The sequence below is a fragment of the Saccopteryx leptura genome, chromosome 7 (assembly GCF_036850995.1).
Source record: "Saccopteryx leptura isolate mSacLep1 chromosome 7, mSacLep1_pri_phased_curated, whole genome shotgun sequence".
NCBI lineage: Eukaryota > Metazoa > Chordata > Mammalia > Chiroptera > Emballonuridae > Saccopteryx > Saccopteryx leptura.
Window position 1 is genome coordinate 89917047 of NC_089509.1, and position 19586 is coordinate 89936632.

Sequence of the window (19586 nt, forward strand, 5' to 3'; positions counted from 1 at the left end):
GCAGAGCTAGGATTCAAATCTAGGCAGTTTGGCCCCAGAGCTAGTCTTCTTAATTCCTTCCCGTGTCATAGGCCAGTGGTGGAGACAGGCCTGTGAACAAATAATTACAGCATAATTAATGAGGTAAGTGCTAATGAAGGGATGTACAGAGTGCAGAGGAAGGAGTGACTAAACAGGCCTATTTGTGTGACATTTGTGCAATTTCCTGTCTATTGCCAGAAATTGACATACTGAAGTCTTTTTTGGGGCTTGACTTATTATTACTATACATGGATTCAGATACAGAGCTCAATTCATGCTGCCTGGCTGCCCCTCCCAAGCATAACAGCACTTAAAATAATTTCTTCCTGACATCTTGGACCCCTTCCAAGAGTTCTGTTCTAGCTTTTGGACAAGGCAGAGACAGGAAGAGGATGTCCTAATGTTCCCTGACTGGAGACCTACACTGGAATTTGGAATCGTTCTGGGATTAACATCACTGTTAAGATGCTATTGTCTTATACTATATAAATATGTGTATGTGTGTCAGCTGTGTTATACAACAGTCATAATACATGTGCTATATAGAATCACTAGAATCAGCTGTGACATTGATTAAATTTCTATACTTCTATAGTTTATATATAGTTCTTATATCAAATGATGATTATTTTCTTCATAAAGTAAAAATTTCACACCTCAAAAACTTTTTGGCTATGACTTTATCATAATTTAGTAATAATATATTATATTTTTTGCTAATAACACAAAAGCAATTACATTTCTGTTTCATTCTTCTAGGTAGGAAGTTGTTTCCATTTGCTCCCCTTTCTCTCAGCTTGTCTTTGAGATACTGAACATCCATACGTTTGGCTTTTATATCCCTTGAAACTAGAGTAGGTATCATTAAGCTTATATGACCAGATTGGGTACTGTAAACAGCTGTCCGCTGCTGCCAAGTGATGGCCCATTCATGCCAGGATATTAAGCACATCCGGTAGTTTGGTGTAAACACCAGGTGGAATTCTAATTCATCCAATGCAGAGCCCCTCACTCTTTCCTCCTTAATTAATGAAAATCTCTGGAAAGTCCCTGCTCAAGAATTCTGTATCCTTTTGAAGTCAGTGAGTCTCACTCCAAAATGACCCAAGAACAGGACAGGATCAGCTATACCCAAACTCCCTCTATTCACACCACATTTCTCAGAGTGACGTCACTAACTCACAAAGGAGTCCCAAGTGAACATGTAGCCCCTTTTTGTACTAGGTTACTCTTTCAGGGTTTCAGGGTTAGAGAAATCCTCCTTCCTTTCCAAAGTTGAAACTGCCTGGGAGCTTTGCAGCCCTGACTCATTACTGTGTGATTCTCCTGTTAGGGCTGTAGAGAAGACAAAGTGATGGAAGTGATCCTCACAACCATCAGATGACCTCTGGGTCTCAAGGTGATCAAAGCAGTATCTTTGGCCTCGGATAACTGGTGATGGTACTTAGACCCAAGCAGAACCATCATCAGGAGAGTTTTCCAGGAGGTGATATAGACCTGCTTAATTTGGCCAGATGTCACCACGCAAAGGTATACGAGCTCTGTGACACTACTTCAAAGACCTCTCATTCCTTAGGCATACCAGAATATCATACTGGCATAGGTGGTTTGAGAAATGGAGTAAATTTGGAGGAAGGCACAGTGCAATAGCTTTGCAAGCAGGAAAAGGGGCTGTGTCCTCTGACAAATTATCCATCATCAAAGTAATAATTTGAAAATTGACAATTGTGGCAAACCATGGACATCTCCCAATATCAATTCTCTCTTTTTTCTTGAATAACAGAATCTCCGATATGTAGCCAGGAATAGCACTGAAGCTCTGGTCATGAAACTAGGTTTTGGTCAACAGTATAACAGCAGAAGTGATGCCATTTCCGGGTTGTGCACTTAAAGTGAAGGGCAGGCCTTCCATTTCTCCATCTTAACTTCTGGTTGGCTAGAATGTGAGTGCAAAGGTCCATGTGGGTTCAAGGATGTCAGAACTACACGGCAGATGGCACCTGGGCCTCTGAGCCTGAGCTGAAACACTACACCTGGACTGCTTACTCCCAGACTGCTGGACGAGAGAGGAAAACCCATCAGTTATGTTTAAGCCACTATTAATTTGGGTCTCTGTCAAAGCAGTCAAGACTTTATCCTAAGTCAGTGACTTCAGGTTTCAGTAGAATAAAATCAATTTTAGTTGAGAACATTGCATTATTAATTCAACACATCTGTTTCAACAGATAACATTACTCCCCTCAGAGCTCTGTAGATTCCATGTAGGATACTGCTTTTTGGGGGGAAACCCAGAAAAACAAAGGGCTCTGAAATTAGGCCCAACTAGAATAGGGAGTGAAGAGCTAGATTTTCACTTTGACTCAAAATCCTTCCCCAAAGTGTCATTTACTCCAAACATTGCCGTGTCTCTCTGGCACTCCCCATGACTGACGTCTATAAGAGCAGGGCTACTTTCTCAGACATGAGTAGTGTTTGAACTTGTTGCTAGGACATCTATGGAATTTCCATATTCTATCCCAGGAAAGAAATATAATTTTTCTTTGATGCCACATTCTTCTTTAGCCAGAAATACAAGAAAACCACTGTTAGCTCTGGGGTTTGGCAGAACTCTGACGTGTGGCCTGGATCTGGGAACCCACAATCCAAGAATAAGGCACCATTTATGTACAGAATTGTTGAATTTGGGTAGAAACTAGGTTCAGCTATGTTTGTGAAGCCACTCTCATGTAGGGTCAAAAAGAGCTTATTTTTCAAGTAAGTGTGTTTCACTGTTTACTGGCGACTCTAACAAAATAATTATTTCCTGTATGGGTCACTGGGAGTGAGGTAATCCCAAGGAAAATGTTCCATTGTGCTTACTGGGCTGGGCAGTGCAGCAGCTCCAGACATTCCCTTAAAGCAACAGTAATCGTGTTGAGTGGTAAAGTCTGGTTCATATGCCCCTGGGAGGGAGATTCATTTTCTGATTGATACTTTCAGGATCTTGTGAGAGAGATGGCAAATGGGAAGGTACACATACACATACACATATCTGTGGGTGTCTTTATCATGTTGGTTCATTTAAATAGTTTTATAGGTATTTTAGAAAGAGAATGTGTATACGAGCCAACATAATGTTCTCTATTCCTATCAATGTAAAAACTGAAACTTACCTTGTACAAGTTATTAATTTGCTTGTCTGTCTTGAGCCACTTGAGGGCATGCTTCATTTGCTTTTGTCCTCCCAGCTCATAGTAATGAGCCTATCACTGAGTGCAATGCTCATTAATCATCTGGGGATGCATTCACTGCTTACAGAGAAACTGAATTCTGGGAGGGACCTAATACCTCAAAACTGATTTCCCTGGTATGATGACACCAAGATGAGAGATATTTCTGGAAAGACTGCTTGGCCAGCCAGGATTAGAGCAACTCTGTGGTGCTAGACTCCATGGTTCTAGAGATTAAATAACTCTATACTTACTGCCATCTTCCCTGGAGTCAGAGAAGTTGGCACAACATTATCCACACCAGTTGTTAGAGACTAGAGCAGCAAGTATAGTGAACTTGATCAACAGGTGACAGACAATCAAACTAGGCCAAATGGAATAGCACTTCTAGTCCATAAAGCAGAGGCATGCTTTTGAATATACATCATCTGATACTTTACTCTGCCTACTTTCCATTATTACTCTGGTATAAGAGCTTAATGTATATATTATAGATTATAGAACTGTGTATTATAAAAAAGAATGTTCATTACTGATCAATCCACTCACCAAATTTTTATTGAATGCCTACTATATGCCAGGCATTGCACTGGTGTTGAGATACAAAGTAGAACAAGCCATATATGGGGTCTCTTCACTTAAGTTTTGAGCCTCTAGTGAAAGAGATGGACAAGAGCACAAAGATATGTATAGAATAATTACCCATTGTGGCCATTTAAGAAAAATTACTAGATATTGTTGCAGGGAAGGAAAGAAATACCTAATTTACATAAGGTTGCCAGAAGTGATTGTCAGGTAGAGAAGCAAGCTTTGGGGAGGGTGAAGAGGAGGAACATTCCAGACAGAGGAAAGAACTCATGTAACGGACCTGGTGTCTAAAATAAACTGGTGTTTAGATCATGAAAAAACAGTGTTCATGTGTCGGCAGCAGAGTGAGTGATGGGAAGAGTGTGCCCTAAGTGGCAGAAGTCCTCCAAAGATATTTGGATCTCCCGTCAAGGACAGAGTATCAGTGGAGAATGTGGAATGCTTGCAGAGTGATCAGAGGACTTGAAGTCATTATCCAGAGCAAGAAGTCTGAGCTTGATTGGCGTCCTTCCACTGTATGTCGCTTCTTGTCTCAGCACTGTTTATCTTATCCAATTGAGTTCAGTGAGCAATGGAAAGTTGGACTCCATCTCAAATGAGGGATCAAAATAAGCACAGGTGGAATTGTGGAGCTTGTGATTCTAGCTCAAGTTTCAGGCCCAAATGAGAAAATCATGCTTTGGAGTGGCCATCTACAGATCCAGTTGGTACTTGAAACTAGAAGCTAAAGAGAATGCTGACATTGAAGTATACAATGTTACCTGTACATTCTGCTCCTGATCTTTCAGGATAGAAGACATCTGGCCAGTGTCCTTTATGAGTGTCATTAAGAAGCTGTCAGTTTCCAGTTGAGACTACAAGGCATGCAGTGTGTGTGTGTGTGTGCGTGTGTGTGTGTGCGCGCGCGCGCCCCTGTTCTGTATGCAGGTAGATGGATGCTGATGACCGCCAGATGTATTGGCATTGGCTATTCAGGGATTTATAACCAAGGTCTTGGCAGGAAAAAATTATATCTTTGTTTTCACTGACTGCTCTAACTGAAATTTAGCATTTCAATGACACATTTGGGCAATGAACAACAGTAATTTTAGCATCAGTAGAAATCACAGATATTTTCATATGTTATAGTTGTTGCAGGTATCTCAAATATCACTTATACTTATCACTACTTCAAAATTACAGTAATTATCACATCATAGCTAGATCTTGTTATTTAATGTGCTAACAAAGCACATTAACTACATTATGTTTTTAAAAAGACTTGAAAACCACATTTCACTATTCTGGTTTCCTTTACAATCCTATTTATTTTATTTTTGCATTTAAGACATCGTTATGAGAGGGGTTTGCAGGCTCCCAGACCACCGAACTGGTCCTAGCTCAGTGGTGGAATTCAAACAATTTAACAACAGGTTCTCTACCCTAATGACTGTTTTAAGTATAAAATAATATATGGAAAGGTAGTTTATTATTTCATGCATTTAATACGGAAATAAGAACAATAAAAGGGGTACACAAAACTAGATTGTGTTATAAGAAAGAGTTTTAAAATATTAATGAAAAATATTAAGTAATATCTGACAGAAAACAATAAAACTGTTATTTAAGATATTTCCATATTGCTCCTTGATTGGCGTCCTCACTTGCAATTTTTTTCACCTATGGACAGAATGAACGTTAGTACGGGCTTTTAGAATATGCTATTGCGCAGGTGAACATTAAAAAAAATATGTGATTGCCACATTGGGCAGCTGCCCAGGTGGCCACCTTACAGAGAATTCTGATTACCAGTGCCATTTTAACAACCGGTTTGCTGAACTCAATAAAAAATTAGGTATTGAGGCCCTGGCTGGTTGGCTCAGCGGTAGAGCGTCGGCCTAGCGTGTGGAGGACCCGGGTTCGATTCCTGGCCAGGGCACATAGGAGAGGCGCCCATTTGCTTCTCCACCCCCTCCCTCCTTCCTCTCTGTCTCTCTCTTCCCCTCCCGCAGCCAACGCTCCGTTGGAGCAAAGATGGCCCGGGCGCTGGGGATGGCTCCTTGGCCTCTGCCCCAGGCGCTAGAGTGGCTCTGGTCGCGGTGGAGCGACGCCCCGGAGGGGCAGAGCATCGCCCCCTGGTGGGCAGAGTGTCGCCCCTGGTGGGTGTGCCGGGTGGATCCCGGTTGGGCGCATGCGGGAGTCTGTCTGACTGTCTCTCCCCGTTTCCAGCTTCAGAAAAATACAAAAAAAAAAAAAAATTAGGTATTGATTCTGCTGAATTGGTGTGAACTAGCTGAATCCTACCACTGTCCTTGACATAAAACAAGTTAAGAACTGCCAGACTTAACAGACAGTCTTGCCAGTTCAATGTAATAAGAATGTTGGGGACAGACTACCCTATCCATGTGCCAACTTTCGTGTGAAGCATGTTCGCATTCTGAGTAGAAAAAGGAAAGAGGCAGTAAGTAAATACTTGTCAACCCCATGTTTGTGCAAAAACATACATATTTTTATCCAGTTTGTAAACCAATTCAGGGGCTGAATTTCTTTTTATAAAAAAAATTTATTTTTTCCTCTTTTACAAGGACAGAGAGAGAGTCAGAGAGAGGGACAGACAGGGACAGAGAGACAGGAACGGAGAGAGATGAGAGGCATCAACTATCAGTCCTTCGCTGCGACACCTTAGCTGCTCATTGATTGCTCCCTCACATGTGTCCCGACCACGGGCCCTCAGCCGACCGAGCAACCCCTTGCTCAAGCCAGTGACCCTGGGTCCAAGCTGGCGAGCTTTTATTTTTTGCTCAAGCCACATAAGCCCACGCCCAAGCTAGCGACCTCGGGGTCTCAAACCTGGGCCCTCTGCATCCCAGTCCGACACTCCATCCACTGTGCCACCCCCGGTCAGGCAGGGGGCTGAATTTCTGAGAAATAAAAAGGAGAGTAATAAATTAAGGGAGCCAAGAGAGGGAGTTCTGAGAGAACATGCTCTCAATCTTGGGTAAAAGGAATGTATTTCCACAAACCGTTGCTCAGTAGAGACCTGGGGAAAGAACAAACATAAGTTTCTTGAAACCCTAACTTCCAGGGCCAGAGAGAGTCCAAGCAGCCAGCCAGATCCTTCCCCATCCCTTGGGCTGTAGCCACAGGCTCCTCACAGAGGACATCTCTAACCATGAGGCAAATTATTAGCCCATCTGCCACCTTCCGAGGCTCAGTCACCTGATGGATGCTATTTTTAGGAAGACTGATTTCTGGCAGAGATATAGCACCAACAGCAGGACCTGAGAAGTCAGCCTGGTTTTCCAAAGGTCTGAGGTGGCACCCAGGGACATAAGAAATACCTTCACGCCCCTCTGCTGAAAGAGATGTTTGTTCACTTTTCCAGAGACTTTAGAAATAGAATTTAAAACTCAAGAAGCCATTCATTTCCCACCATCTTCCACTCTTCACCCTACAAACTGAATAATGGCTTCTGAAGATGCCTCTCTCATTAATTCACTTCGTCTGGCAGTGGAATCTCATTCAGAAGCAACACTTTAATGAAATGATGGTTTAAAGGCAAAGAGCAAGGAGTCAGAGAAATCGTCAACTTTCCCAAGATCATAGTTTCAGAGCTGGCAGAAGTGTATTTCTGTTCCTTTTTGCTGCTGAGTAGGTCTTCTCATCTATAAGATGGACCAGTAAGAGTGGCTCTTACACAGGGTTTTTATGAGATTATGTATGTAAATGGAAAAGTGCCTGGCCAATGGTTATTAATCTCTGACTGCTATAATTTCTGTTTTCTTAGACAAGTGTGACAGTTTCAAATAGGTTTCCTCCTTTTAATTTTTTTTTTTTTTTTTTTGTATTTTTCTGAAGCTGGAAATGGGGAGAGACAGTCAGACAAACTCCCGCATGCGCCCGACCGGGATCCACCCAGCACGCCCACCAGGGTGCGACGCTCTGCCCACCAGCGGGCGATGCTCTGCCCCTCCGGGGCGTCGCTCTGCCGCGCCCCCACCAGAGCCACTCTAGCGCCTGGGGCAGAGGCCAAGGAGCCATCCCCAGCGCCCGGGCCATCCTTGCTCCAATGGAGCCTCTCTGTGGGAGGGGAAGAGAGAGACAGAGAGGAAGGAGAGGGGGAGGGGTGGAGAAGCAGATGGATGCCTCTCCTGTGTGCCCTGGCCGGGAATCGAACCCGGGACCTCTGTACACCAGGCCGACGCTCTACCACCGAGCCAACCGGCCAGGGCCAGGTTTCCTCCTTTTTAATCAATACTGAGGTACTAGTGTATGTCCAGGCCTATTTCCTGTTATCTCCTTTCTTTCCCCTGGAGATTATCTTCTCTCTTATCTCTTCCGTCCTCTCTGTGATGTCTTCCTTTCTGGAGCATGAAAATGTGTTCACCTGTCTCTCCCACTTTAAACCTGTCCCTCTCCTGACCTTACATATCTCTCTGGCTCCTGCTGCCCTCTGTCCTCACCTTTGGGACCTGTTCTCCTGTAGAGAGCCAATGTTCTGCTCTTGGCCCAGTGGTAGCTTAGCGGTGAAGGCTCTGCCCTTGTAGGTGGGCTGCGTATTATTCTAACAATGTCTGTGAGTGATGGGTAAATCTGTCTAATTCTGGGGTGCTTGTTGTGCCTGCAAACCGTAGCCACATTCTTCGGTAGTACTGTCAGTAATATTTGCATCTCCATCAGCATGACTCCTTTATCTTTCTTAGTCTCCCTTATTAGATTTAGAACTAAATTAGCAAGTGGAAGGAAGTAATCGGTTGGCCTCCTCAAACCCCAACTGTGGAAAACTGCCAAGATTTAAGGGACAGGTGGGGAAAAGCAGTCTGCAATCTGATCTGTGTTCATGGCTTTTTTTATAATCCTGACCAGGGAGCCACAGAGAGCCATGCCTATGCTCCCCCTTGCCCTTCCCACGCTCCCACTGAACCAGTATGAGGCCTCAGAAGTCCCATTCAACATTGTGACTCAGGTGGCTGATATCAATCAATTGGAGTTGATGTAAGAGATTAAACCAGGGGTCCCCAAACTTTTTACACAGGGGGCCAGTTCACTGTCCCTCAGACCGTTGGAGGGCCGGACTATAAAAAAACTATGAACAAATCCCTAAGCACACTGCACATATCTTATTTTAAAGTAAAAAAACAAAACAGGAATAAATACAATATTTAAAATAAAGAACAGGTAAATTTAAATCAACAAACTGACCAGTATTTCAATGGGAACTATGGGCCTGCTTTTGGCTAATGAGATGGTCAGTGTCTGGTTCCATATTTGTCAATGCTAGCTGTAACAAGTGATATGACGCGCTTCTGGAGCCCTGACGCGTGCGTCCCGCATCGCTGCACTTTGTGGCGCCACCACATACAGCACACAGGATGCATCCTGTGCTCTCTCACTGACCACCAATGAAAGAGGTGCCCCTTCCGGAAGTGTGGCGGGGGCTGGATAAATGGCCTCAGGGGGCCGCATGTGGCCCGCGGGCCGTAGTTTGGGGACCCCTGGATTAAACCTTTTGAAAGCCTGGGTTGAACATGCTGATGCCTCCTAATTCAGTAACAGCAGCCTAGACCTGAGTGCTGACCCATATTGTAAGGGTTCCTCATTGTTTTCAGTACAAAGAATCATCTTCTTTTTTTTAGATTTTATTTATTTATTTTTGAGAGGAGAGAGAGAGAGAGAGAGAGAGAGAGAGAGAGAGAGAGAGAGGAGGAGTCGGAAGCATCAACTCCCATATGTGCCTTGACCAGGCAAGCCCAGGGTTTTGAACCGGCAACCTTGGCATTCCAGGTCGACACTTTATCCACTGCACCACAATAGTCAGGCAAGAGGCAACTTCTTACCATAGCCTGATTGCCCCTGACTGCTTGTCACCTCCCTTGCCTTTGCTCAGTGTTCCTTCTTTTCCAGTCACATCGAACTCCTCGTGGCTCTTTCAGCAAGCTCTGCACTTTTAGGCGTGTGCAAGTAGTATAGTTTTGCCTGGAAGGAAAGTGCTGTTCTTCACCACTTCCGGCTAATTTTGCTTATTCTCCAAATCATAGCCTCCCTGCCCTGAATGCTTCTCCAGGCAAGTTAGGGGATTCTTCCTCAGTGTTTCTTCCAGTGTTTGAATTCACTGGGAACAAGAGGACTGCCTTAATTTCTCTGGATCCTCAGGGTGTAGAACAAGCTGTCTCTATCATGGGCACTGAACATGTTTGTTGAGTGCATTTTCAAGGTCACTCTATATAGACTCTCCTATTCTTGTCTGTTCTTCTTTGAAGCCTAGATGATTCCAATTTTTCTAGAAGAGACCTAAGACAATTTGGCACAACAAAGCTGGGGGAGCTTCATACAATGAACAACAGCATGAGAAAGCAGCATAGATTAGATTCCTGATGTGAATGAGATGTCCTTGTTTCAATGTCTATTTTGGCCCCTCAATGAAGAGAGTGATGATTTAGGTTTCAGTTATCCCCAAACTGAACAGCTTGTAATATAAAGGGAGCTAAATGTTTTGAGAACAAGGTTAGCCTGGAATTTTCCTCAAGACCATGTATAAAAGCTATCACATACAATGTAGTGTTGTTAATGGCTATTTGTGGATGGATTCTTAGACAAATTCTAGATTTGTCTGGACCTTACCTCAGGACATAGCCTCTTTATTCTTGTTCCTTACTGTTACTATATGGCTTCTTGTAACATCTGTTACAACTTTTTTCCTCCTCCAATATTTCTGGGAGAAAACATAAAATCTTTGGGTTTTTTTTTTGTTTGTTTGTTTGTTTTTTTGTATTTTTCTGAAGCTAGAAACGGGGAGAGACAGTCAGACAGACTCCCGCATGTGCCCGACCGGGATCCACCCGGCACGCCCACCAGGGGCGACGCTTTGCCCAGCAGGGGGCGATGCTCTGCCCCTCTGGGGTGTCGCTCTGTTGCGACCAGAGCCACTCTAGCGCCTGGGGCAGAGGCCAAGGAGCCATCCCCAGCGCCCGGGCCATCTTTGCTCTGATGGAGCCTTGGCTGTGGGAGGGGAAGAGAGAGACAGAGAGGAAGGAGAGGGGGAGGGGTGGAGAAGCAGCTGGGCGCTTCTCCTGTGTGCCCTGGCCGGAATCGAACCCGGTACTTCTGCACACCAGGCCGACGCTCTACCACTGAGCCAACCGGCCGGGGCTAAAATCTTTGGTTTTATTGTCTGTTCTCACAGGAGGTGAAGGTTGTGAGTGTGTATGTGTATATGTGTGTGTATGTGTTAAGATGTTGAAGTATATTGACTTAGAGAGAAAAAAAGTATTGCATTTTCCAGAACTTAAAGAAAAACTTAAGAACGTGGTATGCTTTGGGTTTGTGCTATATCTGGCACATAGCAAATGCTTAATGAATTTTAGCTATAGTTATTATTAAAATTATTAATATTTTTATTAACAGTAATAGGATCCAATACTTGAAAACAAGTTGTTCTCTACCAAAGCAAATTCGGGGAGTACACTCTCCTGGCTCTACATTCTCCATAGGAAGTAGAGATTGTATATGTTAGCTGGAGTTCACCCAAGTCACTTTTGGGACAAACAGGATCATGTGTTTGGAACAGAGGTCAACAGCTGCTACTCCTCTGTGGCATTCCAGAGATGTGGACAGATGTATCCAGATTGACCTTTCTTATTCAGTGAGTGTGGGAACTGGTGGAAAATGGTAGGGGGAAGGGAGATATAGCAATGGGGAGGGTGAGAAGGCTCCCATGGGGGCTCAGTAACATGAGAGACCATTGAAAGCAACATTGAAGTTAACAGTTTTATTTCCTGGAGTTTCTGTGCTAAAAAACATTAGGAGATGAGGGCCCTTAACATTTTTCTGAAAGAAAGAAAACCAGGCATGACAATTTTCCCAAGGCCAGAACAAGATTGCACTTCCTGAAGAGGTCAGAGGTGACTTCTTTACCATTCCACTGATTGCACAGTAGGGAATAGGAGAGAGTCAAATCAGGTTCAGTACAAGATGTAGAGTGAAATACATTGCTTACCTTGCCCTCCCAACCCCAGTCATATTTAATTAACATTCCTGTTTCTCGAAGATATCCAAATGTCTCAGTGGCTTCAAAAAATTAAAAACTCAGCCTGACACAGGGCACTTGGTAAATCTGTGTAATACCAGCCATAAGGTCAGCAGCTGATCTTCCATGAGGACAAAAGAACATGGCTCCCTCCATGAGACTATTAAATTTTCCGACTAATAGGATTTGAAACAGCACAGTAGACTTTCCCGTTGACAATATCTTTGGGTTCTAAGATGTGTGAGTTGGGTTCTAAGATGTGTAAGTTTACACTGTCATTGTGGTTTAGAGTCTGCTTGGCTAAACCAATAACCTTTCTCAGTCTTTAATGATGGTGATTGATATTTCTGTACCTACCACTCCCCTTCTGCCTTCTTTTTTTTTTACATGTTGCCTAGTGAGTGAATGTGTTGTTATGCTGTTCTCAAGCTCAGATCAGCATTGCTTGGGTGCAGGATAGATTCTTGCTGACAGTACACAAATTCATCTAGAATCTTGTCAGCATTAATTCCTCTCGGATAATGTTGAAACTACACAAATTTGGCTTTTTCCTCTTGACGGTTTCTACATGAGCATAGGGTCAGCAGGGAAGTAATGGGAACCGCAGCCTCCTGACTGAGAGAAGATGTTGCAAGTCACAGAGAGAATTCTTGTTGAATTTTTATGAAGTTGGTATTAAAGGTCAGATATGCCTATCAAGAAGATACATTTCTCTTTAAAAACCTTGTTCCTAAGCACTGTGCAATCAATCACATATCCCAGCTATTGATTAATCAGGATTGTGTCCACTTTTGTCATGATGCTCGAAACTAGGCTTCACATTTGAGTAAGACAAAATCAAGTTTACATCTCTGTTCTACTATTTACTGTGTGATTGTGGGTAAATTACTTAACCTCTCTAAGCTTCTGTTTTCTTACCTTTGAAACAGAGGTATTAATAATACCCACCTCTTAGAGTTGTTGTGATTAAATGAGATGAGGCATGCATAACAGCACAATGCCTGCTAGCAGGAAGCCTCCAGGAAATATTAGCCACTTGGAGCCATAGACCTACCTCTTTGTGTAAGTGGTCAAAAGATTTTTTAAGGTAATTATTTTAAGCTACCCTTCACTATATTTTTCATGTAATCCTTGATAAAGCCTCCTGGATTGTTCCTGTAAATCTATATTTCTGTAATATTTGTTTACTCAGTGGAATTAGTTGATCAATATGGTAGTTATTTCTTGCTTTTTAATTTCTTTTAGTTGAAATGTAATCTTTTTCCAGGCTTTGGTCCTGCTGGTTTGTGATAATATGCATGACTTTCTTAACCATCTTTGTCTACTTTTTAAATAAGTTTTTCATACCAACAGCTGGGGTAATACTGTGTAGCTCAAAGAGAGGATCTCAGGCTTTGCTATTTTCCCACAATTGCTATGTGATTATTTGAACCTCTGTATGGCAGAGGTTTATGGAAAATTGGAAACTAAGATAAAGGCAAGTTTCTAGCTGGAATTTACATGAAAGAAGATATTGTCCTGGTAGGCATGCTCAATATTAGCTAGAGATAACCAAAGGGTTTCTCGTCATTGACTGGCTTGACAACTGTACTTCTTGAAGACTCTTCAGTGACACCTTGCAGTTTATACTGGTACAGGTTATAATGAAAGAACTGTGCACCAAGGAGGAATACTATGCTGATTTCTAAAACAGAGCTCTGGTGGTGCTCATGCTATGAAGTAAAATCAATCCACACAAATATATCATGTATATATATATTCAATGATCCATTTTGGTTGATCCAACAAACATTTGCTCAGCTCCTTATAATAAATGTGAAATGAAGAGTCATTAAATCTTATTTCTATCTTAAGGGTGTAGAAATTCACATGTCATGTGAGACATCGACAACTTATTGCATGAGTTATTTTCATCCCCACTTTACACATGAGGAATTGAGGCTATGACTTTCTTTTTTTTTTTTTTTTAAAGATACTGAACAATTTATTAAATTTTCTTTTTTTTTTTTTAAATTTTTTTTTTATTCACTATAGAGAGGAGAGAGAAGGGGAGAGAGAGAGACAGAGAGGGAGAGAGAGAGGAGAGAGAGAAGGGGGGAGGAGCTGGAAGCATCAACTCCCATATGTGCCTTGATCAGGCAAGCCCAGGGTTTTGAACCGGCGACCTCAGCATTTCCAGGTCGATGCTTTATCCACTGCGCCACCACAGGTCAGGCGAGGCTATGACTTTCTAAGGTAGTGTGGCTTCAAGAGGCCCCTAAGCCTGTGGGACTTCAAGTCCTGTACTTTAAGCCGCAAGAATCTTCAAAAGTGTTCCTTTCTCCACCCACCAATTCTCTGACACCAATTGGTTGTCCTACAATTTAATTCTAGTTTGACACTATTTAACTAGAGTTAGTGCCAGATTGCACAAGTTAAGGGCTCAGTCCTGCAAGATTGCACCCCCCCCCAGATGATGAGTGAAAGTCCCAGGTTGTCATTTGTACTTTTGACTGAGTGGCTAAAAATTATGTTCCCATGACCCACTTCTCAGCTTCAATAATTTGCCAGAATGACTCATATAACTAAGGAAAATATAACTTATGCTTACTGGTTTATTATATAATAAAAGATGATTAATGGTGGGATTCAAATAATTTAACAACTGGTTCTCTGCCCTAATGACCATTTTAAGTATAAATAAATAATATACCAAAAGATAGTTTATTATTTCATGCATTTAATATTTCAATAAGAACAATAAAAGAAGTATACAAAACTAGATTATCTTATAAGAAAGTTTAAAAATATTAATAAAAATATTAAATAATACATGAGAAAAAAACAATACAACTATTATTTAAGACATTTCCATATTGTTTCTTGATTGGTGTTCTTGACTGGTAAGAAAAATTGCACGAAATGAACATTACTACAGGTGCTTAGAATATGCTGTAGTACCGATGAACATTAAAAAAGAGTTAGAAATGTAAATTTGTGATTTCCACACTGAGCGGCTACCCAGGCTCCCAGTTTAGAGAGAACCCTGATTACAAGTGCCATTTTAACAACCAGTTTGCCAAACTCAACAAAAAATTAGGTATTGGTTCTGCCGAACCGGTGTGAACTGGCTGAATCCCACCATTGGATATGATAAAAAAAATACTAACGAGCAGCTAGATGAAGTGATATATAGGACAAGATCTGGAAGGGTCCCAAGTGTAGCAGCCTCTATCCCAGTGGCGTTGGGGTGCACCACCCTCCTATGGAGTTAATGTGTTCACCAACTCAGAAGCTCCTGGAACCCTGTAGTTCAAGCATTTTTTTTTTTTTTCATTTTTCTGAAGCTGGAAACAGGGAGAGACAGTCAGATAGACTCCCGCATGTGCCCGACCGGGATCCACCCGGCACGCCCACCAGGGGCGATGCTCTGCCCACCAGGGGGGCAATGCTCTGCCCATCCTGGGCGTCGCCATGTTGCGACCAGAGCCACTCTAGCGCCTGAGGCAGAGGCCACAGAGCCATCCCCGGCGCCCGGGCCATCTTTGCTCCAATGGAGCCTTGGCTGCGGGAGGGGAAGAGAGAGACAGAGAGGAAGGTACGGCGGAGGGGTGGAGAAGCAAATGGGCGCTTCTCCTATGTGCCCTGGCCAGGAATCGAACCCGGGTCCTCCGCACGCTAGGCCGACGCTCTACCGTTGAGCCAACCGGCCAGGGCCTAGTTCAAGCATTTTTATGAAGGCTTCATCATGTAGGTATGATCAGTTATTAAACCAACTGCAGCCTTTCCCCCTCTCAGAGGATACAAAGTGGGCCTGAAGTTTCAAGGTTCTAATCCTGGCTTGATCTTTCTGATGAACAGCCCCCACCCTAATGATATCCAGGAGCTCACCAAGAATCACCTCAAGAGAACAAAAGATGCTTCTGTCACCCAAGAAATTCCAAAGCGTTTAGGAGTTCTGTGTCAGGAACTGAGGTCCAAGACCAAATATGAAAAGAAAATGCTCCTAGAACATTTATTGTTTAGGAAATGCAGAGGTTTTAAGAGCTCTTTCCAGGAGCCAAGGATGAAAACCACAATAATACAATATTATATCACAATATTACAGGCCCTGAGATTCTGTCTTTCAGGGTCTTAACCCCAGGCTTTGTTCCTATTATGTGTACAACACCTTATAGAATTTGGTTATTTGTATTATATTTTTTTCTCACAAGTCATGTAGTCGGGACTTCAGTATACTTGTTGATTGATTAAGGTCATTTGTTTCATCACAGTGCACATGTTCTTCAGTTTCAAAATCATGTGTGAATTTTAAAGATCTGGAATTTCTTCAGAGATATCCAAGTGCATTTTTATGAAACACAGTTTGATGGTCTTTCCAGCATCTTGGACCACTAGCCCTTTTCCTCTCCACATTTCAGTCACAGACTAGATGTTAAGATGCCCTGTAAGGGCTAGATAATGCACATTTCTTATTCTTTTCTTTTGAAAGAATTTACAATACTGGAGAGGCTTGACAGTAAGGAGACAGTATAGTGCTGTGATTAGGGCAGAGCAGTTCAAGTTAGAACTATCTAGATTCTTTTTTTTTTTTTGTATTTTTTTTTTCCTGAAGCTGGAAACAGGGAGGCAGTCAGACAGACTCCCGCATGCACCCAACCGGGATCCACCCGGCATGCCCACCAGGGGGCGATGCTCTGTCCATCTGGGGCGTTGCTCTGCTGCGACTAGAGCCACTCTAGCACCTGAGGCAAAGGCCATAGAGCCATCCCCAGTGCCGGGCCATCTTTGCTCCAATGGAGCCTCAGCTGTGGGAGGGGAAGAGAGAGACAGAGAGGAAGGAGAGGGGGAGGGGTGGAGAAGCAGATGGGCACCTCTCCTGTGTGCCCTGGCCAGGAATCGAACCCGGGACTTCTGCATGCCAGGCCAATGCTCTACCACTGAGCCAACCGGCCAGGGCCAGAACTATCTAAATTCTAATGCTGGCTCCACTGTTTCTTGAGACTTCTCGTCTCTCTCTTAGAGTTATTCTTCTCATCTGTACAGTGGGGATAATAATAGTATGTGCCTTACAGGTTTTTTGAGTGTTAAATTAAATCAAGCATGTAAAGAGCTTGATACATAAATGCTAGCAATTTTTATTATGGGGAATGTAGTAGAGACTCAGTACTTTATGCATTAATGGCTTTGATATCCTTTATTTCATCTCTATCATTTCTGCTTCTTAGTATATGTGAATGCCATTGCATTTCAAGAGCAAATGTGAAAGGACCTTAATGAAATGATTTACTTCTTTCTGTGATACATGTTTATGAAAAAGAAAAGCAGATGTCAAAGTTTGTGTTTCCTTTTACTCTAAAGAACGAAAACCAAATAAGGTTAGTCAAGTAATACAATCAAATTCACTTTAATTACTGTTTTGTGAATTTGTACAAATTAGCTAACTTCTCTGAGCTTCAGCTCCCTCCCCTGCAAAATAAAGGAGTTAGATCAGATAATTGCATGGTTTCTTCCTAGCTAAGTTTGATATGTACTACTATATACATAATATTAACTAGATGTTGTATAGTCATCTTCTATATGCTCGAAGATAGCTATTCATTTTCTTCTTAGTCTTTTGTTATTAATCATGGGGAAGTTTGCAAAGTCTTTGTTTCTACTGTACATATTCTTAATCTCTGTGATGAATTTCAGAACCTCTCTTTCTAGATCTGGGTGGTCTGATTGCTCCAGAATAGGAGTAACCTTTTAGAGAACGGCATTATGCTTTCTTTAAATTGTCCCTGGAAAGACATCAGGCCCTGGGCAAAATATAGCCCTCCCCCTAAGTGGATAAAGGGTCAGAGCCAGGAATACTGCATCAAAATCTAGAAGTGAATCTTCTCTAGGACTGGGAGCATAGTTTCATGATTTACTTCTAGCTCAGAAGTGTAAGTGAATGATTTTCAAGGACAAATTCTGTCAAAGGGCAGAAAATGGTGTCAGTATAGAAGGGTCACAAAGACTGTGTTTGTGAGAAAATTGAAATGTGGACAAAGGGGGTCTATCAGGAAAGGAAATACTTTTTATCAACAGATTAGGAGACAGGGACTTATAGCCAGGTCATCAAGGATATTCACTGCAGCATTTTAAATGAGCAAAATATTGGTAACAATACTAGGGGTTTTTAAAACAATTTATGATATGATTATAGGGTAGAGAGAGTATTATGCATCAATTACAAATGATGTCTATAAAGAATACTTATATATCCTGGGAAAAAGTTCAAGCTATCATAGATAAGATTATATATCTGTTGAAAAGTATAAATAAAACATGACATTAAATATGTAAAATCTTGACGGAAAAACGCACGGAAGATAATGGACCAGAATATTAAAAGTGATCATATCAGGGTGGTAAGATTATGGGCGAGTTTGTTTTAATGATTATTTTTTTTCTTCTTTTCCAAGTGAGAGGAGGGTTCGATAGAGTGATGGACACCCTTTTGTGCTCCAACTGGGATCTATGTGGTGACACCCATCTGGGGTTGATGCTCTGCCCATCTAGGGTCATGCTTACAACTAAATTATTTTTAGTGCCTGAGGGGGAGGCTCCATGGAGCCATCCTCAGCACCAGGGTGATGTGCTCAAACCAATCAAGCCATGGCTGCAAGAGGGGAAGAGAGAGAGAGAGAGAGAGAGAGACAGACAGACAGACAGACAGACAGACAGACAGGAGAGGGGGAGGGGTGGAGAGGCAAGTAGGCACTTCTCCTGTGTGCCCTGACTGGGAATCAAACCTGGGACATCTACACACAGGGCTGACGCTCTACCACTGAGCCAACTGGCCAGGGCCTAATGATTATTTCTAATGTTGAAAAAAAAAATATATCCTTTTTAAAATTTTCTATATGAAATATGTCTAACTTCATAGTCAGAATAGAAAGCGATACAAATTATCTTTATAAAAGAATCCCCACATGTTATACAAACCAAGAAACTAGGGTAATCATATAAAGTGTAGATTTTTCAGGAAAGCAGAAAAAATGACTGTAAAAGTTTTCAGAAAACCATCAAGTGCAAGGTCCTGCGCCAGATGCTGGCAGTTGAAAACAGAGTTGGCCGCATCAGCGGAGTGGCCCTAAATGCAGAAGGGCTGGCCAGCGGACGAGGGCTTGGAGGCATGCTGACTGGCCTCGGGGAGCCTCTCTGAAGTTCCTTTTTCTGTCTATCATTTGTTATTGAATTATTCCTTGAGGGAATAGAGAGCACCCTATACCAAAGGGCTTTGGGTCACCTTATTGTCCTCCTAAGGACATGTGATGTTATTAGACTCTCGTGTTGCCTAGGGAACCTTCTCTTCTTAGTGGGCCGGGTGATACGAGTAGGGTGTGTTTCTTGAAATTCCTCGAAGTGAGCTGGGGAGGTTTGGTATAAACTAAGGAGTGTGTGTTAAGTCCTCCATGCGGCTATCTATATCCAACCCAAAAGTTCAATTCCTAAAATTTATCACTCCTTTCAACACTGATACAATGTTTCCCAAATCCTCAATATAATTTCTGTTGTTGTCTTTTTGACACAGTCTATCCTCACCCTATGAAAATCTGTCCTCTGTGAGAGGCTTTATTTGTCCTTTAGAATACCACGTTTGTCTACCCTTAAATTCCTCCTTGGCTCACAGCTCTGACACCAGATTCTATTCTCATGAGTCCATTATGCAGTAACTGACTTTTCAGTGACAAGAAAAAGCCAACTTTAAAAGAAAAGTCTAAAGTCATCAAAACAAAGTAATATCCTGTACA

General features: G+C 42.4%; 1 protein-coding gene across 1 annotated transcript in view; it reads left to right on the forward strand.

The window, feature by feature from the left end:
* The window catches only part of CD28 (CD28 molecule), an 87914-nt gene that overhangs the window by 24313 nt on the left and 44015 nt on the right, over positions 1 to 19586 (forward strand). The window lies entirely within an intron of this gene.